Source organism: Eleutherodactylus coqui, chromosome 6, assembly GCF_035609145.1.
Source record: "Eleutherodactylus coqui strain aEleCoq1 chromosome 6, aEleCoq1.hap1, whole genome shotgun sequence".
NCBI lineage: Eukaryota > Metazoa > Chordata > Amphibia > Anura > Eleutherodactylidae > Eleutherodactylus > Eleutherodactylus coqui.
The window spans coordinates 18,555,062-18,575,640 of NC_089842.1; positions in this window are offsets into that span (position 1 = coordinate 18,555,062).

Below are 20,579 nucleotides of genomic sequence, written 5' to 3' on the forward strand. Positions count from 1 at the left end.
AGTGCTGAGGACGGGGATGATGACAGCGACAGCAGCAGCGGTGAGGAGGCCCTGATAATGCAGCAAATCATGCTGCAGGAGTCCCCAGAAGGGATGCAGAATATGTATTTTGGTGATGACCTGCCTGAAGCAACATCTGCGGGCAAAAAGAAACAAAAAAAAAGATGGTGAAAACCACCATACAAGAGAGGTTTGTGTACGTCACCAAGCGCTCCGGTCCGGCTGCAAAGTCAGATCGGGGTGCTAGCCCTGGTGTACCCCTAGTCCCAGGCTCTGCAGTGTGTCCGGGGAAGGGGACTGGGGAAGAGAGGGTTAATGCGGCCCAAAACTCCATTCCTGCTTGTGCCAGTAGTGGGAATGGAGGCGATAAGGAGGCAGAGAAGGTCCGTGGGAAAGATGGAATGAGGGGTCGCGGCCAATCCAGAGGTGCTGGTGCTGATGGTTGCCCCTCAGTGGGAGGGGGGGGGGGGCAGTCTGGCATCAGGTCTCGCAAGTGGCTGCTTGGCTGTCCCTCCTGTGTCTTTAAAACGCCTGTCAAATGTGGAGAGGGTGCAGTGGGTGGTGGCCAAGTCTGCCGATCCTCCCATCCATCATGACGGTATCGCAGTGGCAATGAAGCAGGTAAAAAGAACTGTAAGTCCCAGAATGGCTGGGAAAATGGGCAGAGCTAGGGCTGCAGAGACATCTCCTACAAAGAATAATGCGTGATTTAAGGCTGATTCTATTAGTGCTGGTTTCCAGCCTCAGCCAGCTAGAGGCTCCCTGGACGTGCCATCTGGAAAGGGCAACATTAAAAACAAAGGGAAAGCAGGTTCTGGTCCAGCAAAACGGAAAAAATGTATGAGTGATGTGAAGATTGCAACTGTTAGTGCTACCACTGACCCTGCTCCCGCTGCTCTGGATACACATTTCTCGTTCGCATCATTGGGGGCCACAGCCAGACCATGGGATATAGCCACTGCTACTAGGAGGTGACACTAAGCACAAGTGTTAGCTCTTCCCACCGTCTATATCCCCCCTGCAGGCACTCAGCTAATCAGTCTTTAGCTTAGTGTCTGCAGGAGGCAGACGTTACGACGTGCGGGAATCCGGGGAGTCGGGGCTTTTCCCTGGCTTTCCCGTCTTCCCGGGGGAGACGCAAGCAGGGGGTGTCTCCACCACCCTGCGGCGTCTTGCCCATGGAAGAAAAGGTGACCCAACCCTGCCTTGCGCTTTTGGCGTCGGTGCCCGCCAGCGTTAGGGTTCCCCCTCCCTGGAGTGGCGCCCCTCTACGTGACTGGCGCCAAGGGGGAACTCTGCTGGAGTATGGACGTGGCGGGCAGAGCACCATGGGAACCCCCCCTCCTGTTGGACGTGTGTGGACCCGCGAGAAATCCCCGGAGACTAACCTTTACTAAGAAGGAAACCAGAAGCCTCTTACCGGCAAGGGTTAAAACAGCAGCGGAGTGGCGCTTAGAGCCGCAGATGGCCGCAGGTCTGGGAGGGTCGCGTCCGGCAGCGTGCAATCCTGGCCCGCGGCTTCCCCTTAACGCAGCGGTGCACGGGCCAGGCACGCCACACAGCATGGCAGAGTCCCTGCCGAGCTTGGCAGCCTAAAGGGAGTGCTTCCGGTTTCGCGGCGGGGCTTCCGGGTCAAGCCACACCCCCTCCAGCCGTGGGGAATTGACAAGAGGCAGCCTGACACAGTATGGCCGCTCCTGCTATGCACAGTAGGTCGGATTGTCAGGTCCAGACGCCAGCTTTGCTTAGCACCGCGCCTCAGCACCGGCTTCCAGTCTGCGGCACCAGATACCGGCTGCAGCACCACAACCACAGCACAAGCCACCGGCCCCAGCGCCGTCCACCAACCGCGGCACCAGATACCGGCTGCAGCATCTCAACCGCAGCACCAGCTAACGACCGCAGCACCGGCCATCGGCCGCAGCATTTGACCAGACACCGTTACACCAACCGAAGCGCCGGCTTAAGCACCAGACACAGCTCCGGTTCCAGTACGGGCATTACAGTAAATGGCAACGCCAATTCCAGTGTCAGCCGGCAAACAGTACAAGCACCTGCCCAAGAGAACACCAGCATCTGCTACTGCTGGTAGCCACGTCACCGTCCGAAAGACCACCGGGAGTTCAGGATCCAGAGGCTCCAGGAGGATGAGGGAATCTGCGTAACACCTGCAGGACCGGGTAAGCCCTGCCAAAGCAGCACGTGCGCGGCTCCTCCTCCTCCCCCCCCCCTGCAGGTACTCGCCCGCGGCAGTACGAGTAACATCCCCGGTCCTGGGTGGAGGCCTCAGTTGCAGTGCGCCATGTCTGACCCCAGATCGGAGGGTTCCAGCCCGGCTAAGGGGAGGGTGAAATATTAAGCATGCACTTTATGCAATACCAAGTTCGCTTGCGTTCAGGTGCCCCCCCGCCGCCCCTGTGGAGCAAGGGGCCGAACCGGAATGGGCTAGGTCACTTGCCGCGGCAGTCTCAGGCCTAGCCAGTTCGTCGGTAGCAATTCTACGCTGCCTAGAATCTGGTTCTGAGGCATCCTCTCCGGAATACGCATGGGGGAGATCTCGCAAAATGCGGAGATCCCGCAGTAGCGAGGACACCTCCCGTAGGTCCCGTCATGCCAGGAAGTCTTCCAGGCCCTCCAGGTCCTCCCATCGGTCCAGGGACTCTCATCATGGCTCCAGGGGCTCTAGAGAGTCCATTTGGACATACCATCGATCCAGGCACTCCTCACGGTCCCGGTACTCTGCAAGACCGGCCCGAGCCCGGACTCCCCCCGGGCCTCATGCTCCTGAGCCTCTCAGATTACAGCTTAAACACAACAGCTACAATCATTGGCAGGGGATAGTAGTGGCTCAGAGGAGGGCGAACATTCAGGGGTCTCGTCCCTGTCTGACCTGGATGATGAGGAGGTGTCGCGACTGGCCACCCTGATGGACAGCTTGGTGATAGCTGTGAAAGAAACGCTACAGGTGTCGGAGGAGTCGGTGGAGGCAACCCCGGCTACAGTATCTTTCAAACGCCAGAAACCGCCACAACAGGTGTTCCCGGACCACCAAGATTTTGCAGATGTCATCGAAACAGAGTGGCAAAACCTGGACAAGCAGTTTAAGCACCCGGGAAAAACCTGGGAGGTCACATATCCCTTCCCAGGTAACCTTGTAAAAAAATGGTCGGCACCCCCAGTGGTAGATCCACCAGTGTCGCGTCTGTCCAGGGACACGGCGCTACCATCAGCCGAGGTGGCGACATTGACTAACCCACAGGAAAAAAAGCTCGACACGCTAGCGAAGTCGGCTTTTCAGTCGGCAGGCACGGCTCTACAACCCATTTTCGCTGCTGCCTGGGTAAGCAAGGCCACTGTGGCCTGGGCGAAACAACTCCGGAAGGACATCCTGGCACTCGCCCCACCCAGCGAGCTGTTGGAGGCCACGGACAACATCATACAGGCAGTCAAATTCGTGTGCGCGGCAGAATTGGATGCAGCAAAATTTGTGGCCCGGGCATCCGCCGCATCAGTCGCAACACAGCGAACCCTCTGGTTAAAGGGATGGTCGGCGGACGCGGCATCAAAGATGGTCCTCACAAGATTACCCTTTGAGGGCAACAGGCTCTTTGGGGCCAGGCTGGACGACCTAATCAAGGACGCCACAGGTGGAAAAAGTACTTCCCTTCCGCAGATACCTACAAGGAGAGAAAGCCCCACCAAAGAAAAGGCCATTTTTTTCGGTCCTTTCGCCGGTTCACATCCTGGCCTGTTACAGGCTAGTGTCCCCAACATAGAAGGGCCCCAACTGATCAAGGGAAGGCCCCTGCCTTTAAATTAAGACCAACCTGGCGGTCCTGGCTGGGAAAAACCAGGGGCTCTGGCACAAAGAGCACAGCATGAGTTCCTGCCGCCACTCAGTGTCCCCAGGGTAGGGGGCAGGCTCTCCCTATTCTGGGAGATATGGTGGAGCCGCGTGACCGATGCCTGGGTGCGGGAAATCGTGGCCGTCGGGTACTCTATCGAGTTCACGACTCTACCTCAAGATTCTTTCCTCAGATCCAGGGTGCCGGCCACTCCGGAAGGAGCGGCCAAATTACAACTGGCAGTGAAGAACCTGCGGGCACAAGGGGTAGTGAAACCGATGCCGACTGCACAAAGAAAGCTAGGTTTCTATTCAAACCTCTTTTTAGTGCCCAAAAAAGATGGCAGGATCAGGCCAGTACTAGACCTAAGACGGCTGAACCGGTATGTCAGAACAAGACATTTTTGGATGGAGTCCCTCAGGTCCGTGATAGCATCCATGGAGCCGGGGGAATTTATGTCCTCAGTCAACATCAGGGACGCATATCTCCATATTCCAGTCCGGGAAGCACATCAGAAGTTTCTACGCTTCGAGGCGCAAGGAAAGCACTTCCAGTTTACGGCCCTGCCATTTGGCCTCTCGACGTCACCGAAAGTGTTCACAAAAGTCCTGGCAGTGGTGATGGCACTCCTGCATGCAAGAGGCATAGTGGCCATCCCATATTTAGATGATATCTTGATAAAGGCGCCATCGCGTGACAGCAACCTCGAGAGCCTGCGCATCACGATACAGACGTTGGAGGAGTTTGGCTGGATGATAAATCACAGCAAATCCTGTCTAGTGCCAGCGGAACGCCTGAAGTTTCTGGGGATGGTGTTCGATACCAAACAGCACCGGATTCGGCTACCCTGAACAAAAGGGGAAATACTCCTTCGCAGCGTCAGGTCTCTGATGCAGGAGAGACCAGTGACCATCAGGCAGTGCATGAGGGTATTAGGCCAGATGGTAGTATCTTTCGAGGCCTTACCATTTGCACAATTCCGCTCGAGGGTCTTCCAACACCTGATTCTGTCACAATGGAACAGGTCCTTGCTGACCCTGGACCATCGAATTCGGGTGACCCTCCCCCCCCCCCCCCCCGGGTCCGGGACACCCTAAACTGGTGGCTGAACCCTGGGAGGGTTCAGGTGGGTGGAGCATTGGGTCCAAACCATTGGGTAATAATGACCACGGACGCCAACCGCTCGGGCTGGGGCGGGACTCTGGGGAGTCAGTCAACTCAGGGATGATGGTCTCAGAGCGAGGCAAAACTGCCAATCAATGTCCTGGAACTGCGAACCATACGCCTAGCACTCCAGCATTTCGAAGCGAGCCTCAAAGGAAAAGACATGCAAGTGCAAACAGACAATGCTACAGCAGTAGCATATATCAATCACCAAGGGGGCACTCATAGCACAGGGGCAATGAGCAAGGCAGCCGGTATACTCAGTTGGGCAGAGAGCCACCTACGGTCCATCTCGGCAGTATACATTCCAGGCGTGGACAACTGGGTGGCAGACTTCCTCAGTCAGGAGACGGTGGATCCCGACGAGTGGGGATTACATCCGAACGTCTTCCAGGAGATCTGTCAGAGATGGGGCACCCCAGACATAGACCTGATGGCATCCAGGATGAACTACAAAGTCCGTCCGTTCGTAGCCCGATCTCGGGACTAGCAGGCGTCAGCAGTAGACGCGCTAACCATCCCGTGGGGAGGCTTCAGGCTCCCGTACATTTTTCCCCCGCTCCCTCTCATCCCGAGGGTGTTAGGGAAAGTCAAAAGGGAAGGACGTCCAGTAATATTGATAGCACCAGACTGGCCGAGAAGAAGTTGCTATGCGAACATCATGGAACGTCTGTCCAATGTGCCGTGGCAGCTGCCGGAGCGGGAGGATCTTCTATCCCAAGGACCTCTCCTCCACCCGGATTCCAGACACTTTTTGTGATTCCGAAGGGGCCCCGTAAAGGATCGGCGGCCTTGAAGGTAACCATTTCAAAATGGATAAGATCTCTGGTAGCGGGGGCATACCGCACCGCAGGGCGCTCGCTGCCATTTTGGATTACGGCCCACTCCACGGGGGCGGTGGGGGCCTCTTGGGCAGTGCGCCACGAGGCCTCAGCATTACAGGTATGCAAGGCAGCCACTTGGACTTCCTTGCATACATTTTCAAAATTCTATAAAGTCCATACGTCTGCATCATCAGACGCCGCATTCGGCCGGAAGATTTTGCAGGCGGCGGTCCTGTGATCGCTCTGGACCACTCTTGTAAACAGCCAACCCAATGCTTCTTGGTTCGGGGACTGCTTTGGGACATCCCATGGTCTGGCTGTGGCCCCCAATGATACGGACGAGAAATGGATATTTTTGGTATAACTTACCGTAAAATCTCTTTCTCGTCGTGTTCATTGGGGGACACAGCACCCACCCCTTTTTCATTAAAGAGCGGTTGCTGGAACTTTCTGTTCTTCGGTCACAGATGGCGTAAGATTAGTCCAGAACATTATATGTTTGGTGTAAAAAAAAATATAAAACAATGAGAAATTTATATAATAATATAATGATGAAATGCATTGTTTTTTGGTCATACTTCCACTGGCTGCTCCTACTGCTTGCATACAGACAGATTAGCTGAGTGCCTGCAGGGGGGATATAGCCGGTGGGAGGAGCTAACACTTGTGCTTAGTGTCGCCTCCTAGTGGCAGTGGCTATATCCCATGGTCTGGCTGTGTCCCCCAATGAACGCGACGAGAAAGAGATTTTACGGTAAATTATACCAAAAATATCCATTTCTTCAGCAGGTTCTGGGGTACTTCTGTAGCCTCCTAATTGCAAAACTCTAATATACGCGCGTAAAAAGAATTCAGAATGAGACACGTGTCCAGTGTAAAGCCTAAAGAGAGTTCTGCCTAGTTACAAGTGGGTGATTCTCTTTTATTAAAACACATAATACCTGCCCTTTATGGGCGTATAACATATGATATACGTAATGTATATTTATTTTTATTGGTTAAGCTATATAGAATCTCCTCCCTCTCTCCCACCTCCTCAGGCCCTGTGTACAAACTAGCCTTTGTCCCCTCAACATGTGGTGAGGCAAAGACCAGTTCCTTTGTCTCAGAAGTTGAGAAGGGAGGAAGGGCTTAAGAAACACCCAAGATATATATACTATCAGTTTCACTGCATACCTATGTAATTTAACCCTAGAGAGGCTGCATTAGAACTTAGACTTATATTGGGCTAAATATATAATCTATATACACATCCTTTCATCATGGCATTGTCTAGCAATTGCCATAATGAATGATGACGCTATCAGCCTCTGCGGAGTTGAATCACTACAGCTGTGTAATACATCTGATTTATACAAATCAATAGACCTTTTACGCTAATTAATTATTAGAGATGAGCGAACGCGTTCGTCCGAGCTTGATATTCGTGCGAATATTAGGGTGTTCGGGATGTTCGTTATTCGTAACGAACACCATGCGGTGTTCTGGTTACTTTCACTTCCTTCCCTGAGACGTTAGCGCGCTTTTCTGGCCAATTGAAAGACAGGGAAGGCATTACAACTTCCCCCTGCAACGTTTAAGCCCTATACCACCCCCCTGCTGTGAGTGGCTGGCGAGATCAGGTGTTCGCCTAATATAAAAGTCGGCCCCTCCCGCGGCTCGCCTCAGATGCGGTGTGAGTTAGATGAGGGACAGTGCTGTTTATACCGGAGCTGCTGTAGGGAAAGAATTGGTAGTTAGTGTAGGCTTCAAGACCCCCCAAAGGTCCTTATTAGGGCCACTGATAGCTGTGTGTTGGCTGCTGTTAGCAGTGGCATTTTTTTTTCTCTCAAAATCGCCTCTGCAGACCGTTGCACCTGGCATTAGGGACAGAAGTGCTGCATAGGCAGGGAGAGTGTTAGGAGTGAGTGTAGCCTTCAAGAACCTCAACGGTCCTTTCTAGGGCCATATTTATCCGTGTGCAGTACTGTCCAGGCTGCTGTTAGCTGTGCTGCATTTTTTTTGGGCTTCTCAAAATCGCCTCTGCAGACCATTGCACCCTCCATTGATACTGCAGGGAAAGAATTTTATAGGCAGGGCCACAACACAGTTATTATTCATAGAATATACGCAGTGCTGCCTGTTTGTGGGAAAAAACTGAAAACAAATCTATTTGTCCAGCCTCTGTCCGTCCTTACGCCTGTGGACACGTGTGAGCTGCGTGAAAAACATTGCTAAATCATACGCACCCAGCTACGCTTTACTGCTGGCTTCGCCATTTGCTTTCCTTAATTGGGAAAAAAAATACCTGCTCTGCCAGAGTTATAATAACTCTGCTACCCTCACGTTCTGTGACACATAAGCAGGGACACAGCACAGTTATTAAACTTCTCATGTTCATTGAATATACGCAGTGCTGCCTTTTGGTGGGAAAAAACTGAAAACAAATCTATTTGTCCAGCCTCTGTCCGTCCTAACGCCTGTGGACACGTGTGAGCTGCGTGAAAAACATTGCTAAATCATACGCACCCAGCTACGCTTTACTGCTGGCTTCGCCATTTGCTTTCCTTAATTGGGAAAAAAAATACCTGCTCTGCCAGAGTTATAATAACTCTGCTACCCTCACGTTCTGTGACACATAAGCAGGGACACAGCACAGTTATTAAACTTAGATTATTCATTCACTAGAGGCAGTGGGGCCTTTCGTTTTCCCAAAAGGGCAAAAATTATATTTGGCCTGCAGTCTTGCGCCAATTTATTTCCTGCCTGTTAAATCAAATCACTGGTAATACAGCATGCTGAGGGGTAGGGGTAGGCCTAGAGGACGTGGACGCGGCCGAGGACGCGGAGGGCCAAGTCAGGGTGTGGGCACAGCCCGAGCTCCTGATCCCGGTGTGTCGCAGCCGACTGCTGCGCGATTAGGAGAGAGGCACGTTTCTGGCGTCCCCACATTCATCGCCCAATTAATGGGTCCACGCGGGAGACGGTTATTAGAAAATGAGCAGTGTGAGCAGGTCCTGTCCTGGATGGCAGAAAGTGCTTCGAGCAACCTATCGTCAACACGCAGTTCTGCGCCGTCCACTGCTGCAAATCCGAATCCTCTGTCTGCTGCTCCTCCTTCCTCCCAGCCTCCTCACTCCACTACAATGACACCTGCTCAGGAGCGGGAACACTCCCAGGAACTGTTCTCGGGCCCCTGCTCAGATTGGGCAGCAGCGGTTCCTCTCCCACCAGAGGAGTTTATAGTCACTGATGCCCAACCATTCGAAAGTTCCCGGGGTCCGGGGGATGAGGCTGGGGACTTCCGCCAACTGTCTCAACAACTTTCTGTGGGTGAGGAGGACGATGACGATCATACACAGTTGTCTTGCAGTGAGGTAGTAGTAAGGGCAGTAAGTCCGAGGGAGCAGCGCACAGAGGATTCGGAGGAAGAGCAGCAGGACGATGAGGTGACTGACCCCACCTGGTGTGCAACGCTTACTCAGGAGGACAGGTCTTCAGAGGGGGAGTCAAGGGCATCAGCAGGGCAGGTTGCAAGAGGCAGTGCGGTGGCCAGGGCCAGGGGTAGAGGCAGGGCCAGACCGAATAATCCACCAAGTGTTTCCCAAAGCGCCCCCTCGCGCCATGCCACCCTGCAGAGGCCGAGGTGCTCTAAGGTCTGGCAGTTTTTCACAGAGATGCCTGACGACCGACGAACAGTGGTGTGCAACCTTTGTTGCGCAAAGCTCAGCCGGGGAGCCAACACCAACAGCCTCACCACCACCACCATGCGCAGGCATATGATGGCCAAGCACCCCACAAGGTGGGACGAAGGCCGTTCACCGCCTCCGGTTTGCACCCCTGCCTCTCCCCCTGTGCCCCAACCTGCCACTGAGATGCAACCCCCCTCTCAGGACACAGGCACGACCGTCTCCTGGCCTGCACCCACACCCTCACCTCCGCTGTCCTCGGCCCCATCCACCAATGTCTCGCACCGCACAGTCCAGCCGTCGCTAGCGCAACTGTTGGAGCGCAAGCGCAAGTATGCCGCCACGCACCCGCACGCTCAAACGTTAACCGTCCGCATCGCAAAATTCATCAGCCTTGAGATGCTGCCGTATAGGGTTGTGGAAACGGAGTCCTTCAAAAGTATCATGGAGGCGGCGGCCCCGCGCTACTCAGTTCCCAGTCGCCACTACTTTTCCCGATGTGCCGTCCCAGCCCTGCACGACCACGTCTCCCGCAACATTGTACGCGCCCTCACCAACGCGGTTACTGCCACGGTCCACTTAACTACGGACACGTGGACAAGCACAGGCGGGCAGGGCCACTACATCTCCCTGACGGCACATTGGGTGAATTTAGTGGAGGCTGGGACAGAGTCAGAGCCTGGGACCGCTCACGTCCTACCCACCCCCAGAATTGCGGGCCCCAGCTCGGTGGTGGTATCTGCGGAGGTGTATGCTTCCTCCACTAAAGCACCCTCCTCCTCCTCCTCCTCCTCCTCTGTCTCGCAATCAAGATGTGTTAGCAGCAGCATGTCGCCAGCAGTCGGTGTCGCGCGGTGTGGCAGCACAGCGGTGGGCAAGCGTCAGCAGGCCGTGCTGAAACTACTCAGCTTAGGCGATAAGAGGCACACGGCCCACGAACTGCTGCAGGGTCTGACACAGCAGACCGACCGCTGGCTTGCGCCGCTGAGCCTCCAACCGGGCATGGTCATGTGTGACAACGGCCGTAACCTGGTGGCGGCTCTGCAGCTCGGCAGCCTCACGCACGTGCCATGCCTGGCCCACGTCTTTAATTTGGTGGTTCAGCGGTTTCTGAAAAGCTACCCACGCTTGTCAGACCTGCTCGTAAAGGCGCGCCGGCTCTGCGCACATTTCCGCAAGTCCCACACGGACGCTGCCACCCTGCGCACCCTGCAACATCACTTTAAGCTGCCAGTGCACCGACTGCTGTGCGACGTGCCCACACGGTGGAACTCTACGCTCCACATGTTGGCCAGGCTCTATGAACAACGTAGAGCTATAGTCGAATACCAACTCCAACATGGGCGGCGCAGTGGGAGTCAGCCTCCTCAATTCCTTTCAGAAGAGTGGGCCTGGTTGGCAGACATCTGCCATGTCCTTGGTAATTTTGAGGAGTCTACCCAGGTGGTGAGCGGCGATGCTACAATCATTAGCGTCACCATTCCTCTGCTATGCATCTTGAGACATTCCCTGCAAACCATAAAGGCAGCTGCTTTGCGCTCGGAAACGGGGGCGGGGGAAGACAGTATGCCGCTGGATAGTCAGGGCACCCTCCTGTCTATTTCTCAGCGCGTACAGGAGGAGGAGGAGGAGCATGAGGAGGATGAGGAGGAGGGGGAAGAGACAGCTTGGCCCGCTGCTGACGGTACACCGGCTGATTGCCTGTCATCCTTTCAGCGTGTATGGCCTGAGGAGGAGGAGGAGGAGGAGGAGGATCCTGAAAGTGATCTTCCTAGTGAGGACAGCCATGTGTTGCGTACTGGTACCCTGGCACACATGGCTGACTTCATGTTAGGATGCCTTTCTCGTGACCCTCGCGTTGCACGCATTCTGGCCACGACGGATTACTGGGTGTACACACTGCTCGATCCACGGTATAAGGAGAACCTGCCCACTCTGATTCCCGAAGAGGAAAGGGGTTCGAGAGTGTTGCTATACCACAGGACCCTTGCGGACAAGCTGATGGTAAAATTCCCAGCCGACAGCGCTAGTGGCAGAAGGCGCAGTTCCGAGGGCCATGTTGCAGGGGATGTGCGTAGATCGAGCAGCATGTACATCCCAGGCAGTGCAACAGTCTTTAAGGGCCTGGCCAGCTTTATGGCTCCCCACCAAGACTGTGTCACCGCTCCCCAGTCACGGCTGAGTCGGCGGGAGCACTGCAAAAGGATGGTGAGGGAGTACGTAGCGGATCGCACGACCATCCTTGGTGACGCCTCTGCCCCCTACAACTACTGGGTGTCGAAGCTGGACACGTGGCCTGAACTAGCCCTGTATGCCCTTGAGGTGCTTGCTTGTCCTGCGGCTAGCGTCTTGTCGGAAAGGGTGTTTAGTGCGGCTGGGGGAATCATCACAGATAAGCGTAGCCGCTTGTCAACCGACAGTGCCGACAGGCTAACACTCATCAAGATGAACAAAGGCTGGATTTCCCCAGACTTCTGTTCTCCACCAGCGGACAGCAGCGATACGTAAGCAATACGTAGGCTGCACCCGCGGATGGAAGCTACGTTCTCTCTCACCATCCAAAACGGGGACATTTCTGCTTCATCAATCTGTGTCTAATATTCCTCCTCCTCCTCCTGCTCCTCCTCCTGAAACCTCACGTAATCACGCTGAACGGGCAATTTTTCTTAGGGCCACAAGGCTCACTCAAATAATTTTTCAGAACAATTTTTATAAGTTTCAATTAGCTTAAAAGCGTTGGAACTTTAACTTGAACCAATTTTTCGTTACACTGGGCTGCCTCCAGGCCTAGTTACCACTTAAGCCACATTAACCAAAGCGATTCACCTGCCATCTTGGTTGGGCATGGCCAATTTTTACTGAGGTACATTAGTACTGTTGGTACACCAATTTTTTGGGGCCCTCACCTACAGTGTAATCATAGTAATTTCTATGCTCTTCGCCTGCACTCATGGTACAGAAAGGTGTGTGGGGTTGGCCTACACTTTAGCTACATAAATGTCACTTGTGCCTTGGCTATACTAAGGCTACTGAAATGGAACTAAGACTGCGCTCCCGCTATACTGCTGCTTCAGAATTGTTACTGGGGCCTGTCTTGAGTGCTACTATTGCTTACATGGAACGAAGACTGCGCTCCCGCTATACTGCTGCTTCAGAATTGTTACTGGGGCCTGTCTTGAGTGCTACTATTGCTTACATGGAACGGACACGTGGAGAGGACACGTAGTGCCTCAAAAACATCCCCCTCCTCCTCCAACAGGGAAAACATTGTTGGCAAATGCCTTTGCATTGGTTCGTCTGGTGGCAGTCCAAGAATTTCACCTTTACCGACACTACAAGAGAGCCCCCCCACCATCCCCCCGCCACGGCCCACTTAATCCTGGCCACATTCCGAAAACCAACAAAATACAACCGTGGTACTAGGTCCGCAGTCACCACCACATTACCACCAACGCGGTTACTGTTAAGGTGCATATAACCAGTCTGACTGGGGCATGCAGACACCTTGACAGAATGAATAGTGTGTGGCACATAGGTTCCCCATTGCTATGCCCACATGTGCAGCTCCTGATGGCGGTGGCACAGGATTGTATTTCTCATTGCTTCTGTACAGCATTGTGGGCTATCGCCCCGCCCCTATTAAAGAGGGTCGCTACCTAGCCGTGCCAACCCTGTGCAGTGTGTGCCTGCGGTCCCTCGTCGTGGCAGACGCACTTCTAAATAGACATGAGGGTGGTGTGGCATGAGGGCAGCTGAAGGCTGCGCAGGGACAGTTTGGTGTGCGCTGTGGGGGGGAGGGGGTGCGGTTGGGCAGCATGTAACTCAGGAGAAGTGGCAGTGGAGTGTCATGCAGGCGGTGATTGTGCTTTGTTGGAGGTAGTGTGGTGCTTAGCAAAGGTATGCCATGCTAATGAGGGCTTTTCAGAAGTAAAAGTTGTTGGGGGGGGGGGCCCACTCTTGCCGCTATTGTGGCTTAATAGTGGGACCTGTGAACTTGAGATGCAGCCCAACATGTAGCCCCTCGCCTGCCCTATCCGTCACTGTGTCATTCCCATCACTTTCCTGAATTGCCCAGATTTTCACACATGAAAACCTTAGCGAGCATCGGCGAAATACAAAAATGTTCTGGTCGCCCATTGACTTCAATGGGGTTCGTTGTTCGAAACGAACCCTCGAGCATCACGGGAAGTTCGTTCCGAATAACGAACACCCGAACATTTTGGTGTTCGCTCATCTCTATTAATTATCATTTCTACTACAATCCCCCTTGAAATGTCTATTCTCTAACTTTCCCCGGTAATTTTCACAGTCCTCTCCGGTTGACCCTCCTCTGCAATCCAAATCTAGGCAGGCCCTTTGAGGAAACCAAGGCAAGCTCTCCGAGCCAACCACGGGTTCTTCACAGCCCTTGTGACTGAACCACAGCTAGCCTGGTAGTCCCCCGTAGTCACTGACTCGTAATTCCAAGGAGGGTGATCTGGCCCTATAACTGGAGTGCCTTGTAGGTTGGATTTAGGGTCTTCAAGGGGGTGTAGGACTTGTTTACTCCATCTGGGGATGCGTCCAGCAAACTCATCGTGGGAGCGGCTTTTTTCCAGCAACAGTTTCACAGGTCTTCCTGACACAGGGGATAACACATCAGACTAAAACGGCAAAAAATAATCAGTACACATAAAACAGCAACGCCTATCTGGGCCAGGATCCTTTGCCACCCACTCATCCATGAAAAGTACTGGTCCCAAGGGTCAGTTATCCTTGAGTTTCTTTTTAGTTCTTCTGATAGTGCGGTCAGTTTCTTAATGGCAACCGTGACTTTACCTGTGCGTCCCATTTTGTCTGGGATGTAGGTGCAACAAGTTTCCCCTATCGTCTTACAGACACCCCCCTTTTCAGCTAAAATCATATCTATGGCCATTCTATTTTGAAAAGTCATAGTCTAGGTAAGTCCTAATTGGTCGGCTAGTTCCCGTAAGGCATCTCTGGTATAATTTATAAACCTATGCTGATTATAATAAATATAATTAATCCAGGCAACATTTTATTTACCGTAACGATTGGAAACAAATGGACTCGAACCCAGCTTTAACTTGGTCTCTAGCTTTAAACTCATGAGGTACCCCCCTTGGCCGTCCTATGGCATCAATGTACACGTGTAGATCAAAACTACCGCCAGGAGCCTCTCTTCTTTCTCTATGGTAACTATTGGAAGTAACCTCATTATCCTCAATGTTGTCTGACAGGATGTGGAGGGGCATAATGACTAGAGATGAGCGAGCACCAAAATGCCGGGTGCTCGTTACTCGGGACGAAATTATCGCGATGCTCGAGGGTTCGTTTCAAGTAACGAACCCCATTGAAGTCAATGGGCGACCCGAGCATTTTTGTATATCGCCGATGCTCGCTAAGGTTTTCATTTGTGAAAATTGGGGCAATTCAAGAAAGTGATAGGAACGACACAGCAACGGATAGGGCAGGCGAGGGGCTACATGTTGGGCTGCATCTCAAGTTCCCAGGTCCCACTATTAAGCCACAATAGCGGCAAGAGTGGGCCCCCCCCCTCCCAACAATTTTTACTTCTGAAAAGCCCTCGTTAGCGATGCATACCTTAGCTAAGCACCGCACTACCTCCAACAAAGCACAATCACTGCCTGCATGACACTCCGCTGCCACTTCTCCTGGGTTACATGCTGACCAACCACCCCCCCCCCCCGCATGACCCAGTGTCCACAGCGCACACCAAACTGTCCCTGCCCAGCCTTCAGCTGCCCTCATGCCACACCACACTCATGGCTATTTATAAGTGCGTCTGCCATGAGGAGGAACCGCAGGCACACACTGCAGAGGGTTGGCACGGCTAGGCAGCGACCCTCTTTAAAAGGGGCGGGGCGATAGCCCACAATGCTGTACAGAAGCAATGAGAAATCCAATCCTGTGCCACCTCCATCTGGAGCTGCACACGTGGGCATAGCAATGGGGAACCTATGTGCCACACTATTCATTCTGTCAAAGTGTCTCCATGCCCCAGTCAGACCGCGTTTTTTTATAAATAGTCACAGGCAGGTACAACTCCGCAATGGGAATTCCGTGTGCACCCACAGCATGGGTGGCTCCCTGGAACCCACCGGTGGTACATAAATGTATCCCATTGCATTGCCCATCACAGCTGAGGTAGTAATGTCGTGCTTAATGCAGGTGGGCTTTGGCCCACACTGCATGCCCCAGTCAGACTGGGGTTATTTAGAAGTGGACACATGCAGTTACAAATCCGTGTGGACCGACAGCATGGGTGGGTGCCAGGAAGCCACCGGCGGTGCATAAATATATCCTATTGCAGTGCCCAACCCAGCTGATGTAATGTCAGCTGTAATGCAGGTGGGCTAAAAATTAATTGGATTACACTGTAGCCGAGGGCCCCCAAAAATTGGTGTACCAACAGTACTAATGTACGTCAGAAAAATTGCCCATGCCCAACCAAGAGGGCAGGTGAAACCCATTAATCGCTTTGGTTAATGTGGCTTAATTGGTAACTAGGCCTGGAGGCAGCCCAGTTAAAATAAAAATTGATTCAGGCGCAAGTTTCAATGCTTTAATGAGCATTGAAACGTATAAAAATTGTTTACAAAAATTATATGACTGAGCCTTGTGGGCCTAAGAAAAATTGCCCATTCGGTATGATTACGTCAGGTTTCAGGAGGAGGAGCAGGAGGAGGAGGATGAATATTATACACAGATTGATGAAGCTAAAAGGTCCACGTTTTTGATGGTGATAGAGAACAATGCTTCTATCCGCGGGTGCAGCCTACGTATTGTTTGGGTATCGCTGCTCTCCGCTGGTGGAGAAGAGAAGTCTGGGGAAATCCAGGCTTTGTTAATCTTGATAAGTGTAAGCCTGTCGGCACTGTCGGTTGACAGGCGGGTACGCTTATCTGTGATGATTCCCCCAGCCGCACTAAACACCCTCTCTGACAAGACGCTAGCCGCAGGACAAGCAAGCACCTCCAGGGCATACAGCGTGAGTTCAGGCCACTTGTCCAGCTTCGACACCCAGTAGTTGTAGGGGGCAGAGGCGTCACGGAGGACAGTCGTGCGATCGGCTACGTACTCCCTCACCATCCTTTTACAGTGCTCCCGCCGACTCAGCCTTGACTGGGAAGCGGATATGGGATATCCTTGTCCTGCTGCTCTTCCTCCGAATCCTCTGTGCGCTCCTCCCTCGGACTTACTGCCCTTACTACTACCTCACTGCTAGACAACTGTGTCTCATCGTCATCAGCCTCCTCACCCACTGAAAGGTCTTGAGACAGTTGCCGGAAGTCCCCAGCCTCATCCCCCGGACCCCGGGAACTTTCCAAAGGTTGGGCATCGGTCACGATAAACTCCTCTGGTGGGAGAGGAACCACTGCTGCCCAATCTGAGCAGGGGCCTGAGAACAGTTCCTGGGAGTCTGCCCGCTCCTCAGAATGTCTCATTGTAATGGAGTGAGGAGGCTGGGAGGAAGGAGGAGCAGCAGCCAGAGGATTCAGAGTTGCAGCAGTGGACGGCGCAGAACTCTGGGTGGACGATAGATTGCTGGATGCACTTTCTGCCATCCACGACAGGACCTGCTCACACTGCTCATTTTCTAATAAAGGTCTACCGCGTGGACCCATTAATTGTGAGATGAATGTGGGGATGCCAGAAACGTGCCTCTCTCCTAATCCCGCAGCAGTCGGCTGCGATACACCTGGATCAGGAGCTCGGCCTGTGCCCACACCCTGACTTGGGCCTCCGCGTCCTCGCCCGTGTCCACATCCTCTAGGCCTACCCCTACCCCTCAGCATGCTTTATTACCAGTAGTGCAGAAACAGAACGCTGTAATTAAATGTGCCGCTTATTGGCCTGTGGTTGGAGGCTGACTTCGCTTACGGAACGCCAGGAAATAATTTTGCGCAAGCCTGCTGTAACACTTAGCTGGCTGCGTATGAATTAGGAGGACTACTACACCCAGCAGAGACCCAGAACACTGAGGACAGTCACAGGCAGCCCAAATAGATTTTTTTCCCCAAATGTTTTTGCAAAGGCCCACTGCCTATATTCAATTAATATATCTCTTCTCTCTGTGCGTCACCGCTACTGGCCCTGAAGTATGTCAGATAACTGCAGAGTGTTGCACTGTGGACTGGAATACAGTCGTGATTTAACAGCCAACACGGAACGCCAGGAAATAATTTTGCGCAAGCCTGCTGTAACACTTAGCTGGCTGCGTATGAATTAGGAGGACTACTACACCCAGCAGAGACCCAGAACACTGAGGACAGTCACAGGCAGCCCAAATAGATTTTTTTCCCCAAATGTTTTTGCAAAGGCCCACTGCCTATATTCAATCAATATGTCTTCTGTCCCTGCCTCACAATATGTGTTCTGTCCCTGCCTCACAATATATGTCTCCTGTCCCTGCCTCACCACTACTGGCCCTGCACTATGTCTAATTACTGCAGGGCGCAATGCTCTGCACGGCCGATATACAAAAAAAAAAAATGTGCAACACTGCAAAAAGCAGCCTCCACAGTACTGCACACGGTTAGATGTGGCCCTAAGAAGGACCGTTGGGGTTCTTGAAGCCTAAAATACTCCTAACGCTCTCCCTATAGCAGCTCCACCAAGACAGCACTTTCCCTCCTCTATGTCAGAACGCATCTGTGGCGAGCCGCGGGAGGGGCCGATTTTTATACTCGGGTGACACCTGATCTCGCCAGCCACTCACTGCAGGGGGGTGGTATAGGGCTTGAACGTCGCAGGGGGAAGTTGTAATGCCTTCCCTGTCTTTCTATTGGCCAGAAAAGCGCACTAACGTCTCAGAGATGAAAGTGAAAGTAACCCGAACATCGCGTGGTACTCGTCACGAGTAACGAGCATCTCGAACACGCTAATACTCAAACGAGTATCAAGCTCGGACGAGTACGTTCGCTCATCTCTAATAATGACCTTTGCTAAAACACACTCCCCTGTCCAATTATCTTCCAGGTGGGTCCCCAACCTCATGTCCCCACAAAGCCAGTAAACATCTCCTAAGGACTGGACCTTGTTCTGCATCTGTTCCCCTCCTAGTGTACTGTAGGAGGAGCAATACCCATTGGTGAAGTTCCTCAAGTGTGGTCAGGCACTACCACACACGAAACAGTTAGACTTGTTGCTCTTGTTAGCATTGTACCTCATCCACTCCAACCAGAGACTCTGGTTAGAGTAGCCAGTCTCTACTGTCATGGTGTCCTCGAAGGTAGGGTCGGCTATGGCCATCATGATCTCCAAAGTCTTTATTTTAGGGTGTGGGGGGTTAATTATGGGCACGGGGCTAGGTAAAGGCTTCCATTCGGGAGCATCTGCCATATCCCTTATAGCGGCAGTCTTCTCCCCAGTCGTTATCAGTGACGCAAACATATTGTATTCTCCAGGTATATAAGTCATATAACCAGCTGAACTGGGCTGAATCTGGCCTGCGGTGGGATTTTGCTTCTAGACACGGGACCACAGTACAATAGTCAAAGAAATATGTGGCTCCTTGAGTGTTGGATGAGTTTTATCAGAAGGTAACCGTACCCTCATATAACTCCAACCAAGGATTCCAGTTGCCGGCCTCCTCTCCCACTAGCCCCAACAAGAGTAATATCCACAGCATGACTAAGTCTGGTCTCCCGGATCTGAGGATTTCATACAGTGTGAAGCGTGGATCCAAGTGGGTCTTCTGGCTAGTTTCACAGCTGTGGCAGTGTTCAGAATCACCTGGTTGGGACCATCAAATTGAGGCTTAAGAAGGTGCTTCCTGAAAAACTTCTTGACATACACCCAATCCCCAGGCTGCAAGATATGTGTCCTGGTGTCTGCCTTTGGGTCTGGAAGAGAACACCTATGCATAGACTTTGGTTAGTGCTTTGGCAAGGGAGATCACATACTTAGTCAAGACATCAGATCGCAACTGTAACTGCTAGGAATAGTAGCAAACTAGCCTTGGGGCTGACCCAAACAGAATCTCGTAGGGAGATAGATATACACCCAGGGCGGATCATGCACTAACACTGCATATGGCTATTGGGAGACAGTCTGGCCAGGGTCGCCCTATTCCCTGCATCATTTTAAGCATCTTTCTCTTTTGTGTGCCATTAAGTCTCTCCACCTTTCCACTACTCAATGGGCGATAGGGTGTTTAAAAGGCCTGGGATACACCCAGAGCAGACGTGATGCGTTGCATTATTTCCCCTGCGAAGTGTGTACCTCTGTCTGACTCAATCACTTCTAGTTCCCCGTATTTGCAAATTACCTCGTTCATGAGCTTCTTTGCGGTCACCTACTCGTCTACCTTGGTAACAGGGTAGGCCTCTAACCTGAGAAGACATCAACACAACAAGCACATATTCATACTTCTCAACAAGTGGGAGCTGAATATAGTCAATTTGCAATCCCTGAAATGGGTAGAGTGGTCTAGGCAAGTGTTTCTTGGGGCATCTTTACCTTCTGTCCTAAGTCGCCTATGGCACAGATCCTGCAAGTTTGGACAAATGATGCAGCAGCTACAGAGAGCCCAGAAGTCACCCATCCTCGTTCAAGCATTGACGTCATTGCTGCTTTTACTAGATGCGTCTTGCATGAGGAGACTAGGGGGGTTATCTATGGTCAACCCTGTGGTGTTTCTTGTAAACACCTTTGTTAAGATCAACATAGGTAATCTCTGGCAGGAGAGAGCTCCACCGTGGGTATTCTTCTGTTGGGGATGGCTCTGGCTTTTCTTCCAGGAATGAGAGACAGGAGAGCAAGTGAAGGATCTTCGCATGCCACACGGGCATCTTCCGGCTTATGCTACTGTGGTACTGAAGATGATAAGTCAGTGGGGTCTGGGGATGAGGGAGATCAGGACTCTGTAGAGGAAGCTCCTCAATAAGAGGGTTCTGTTGACCCATTTCCAGAAGCCTCTGGCGCTCAAAGACTGCCCAAGGCGGGACCTGGAGGGAGGGTTACGTTTATTGAATTCTGACAGGATCCCCTTGAAGTTTTGGGATTTGACTTGGCGCTGTTTCCACGGGAGACTGTATGTAAGGGGCAACTTG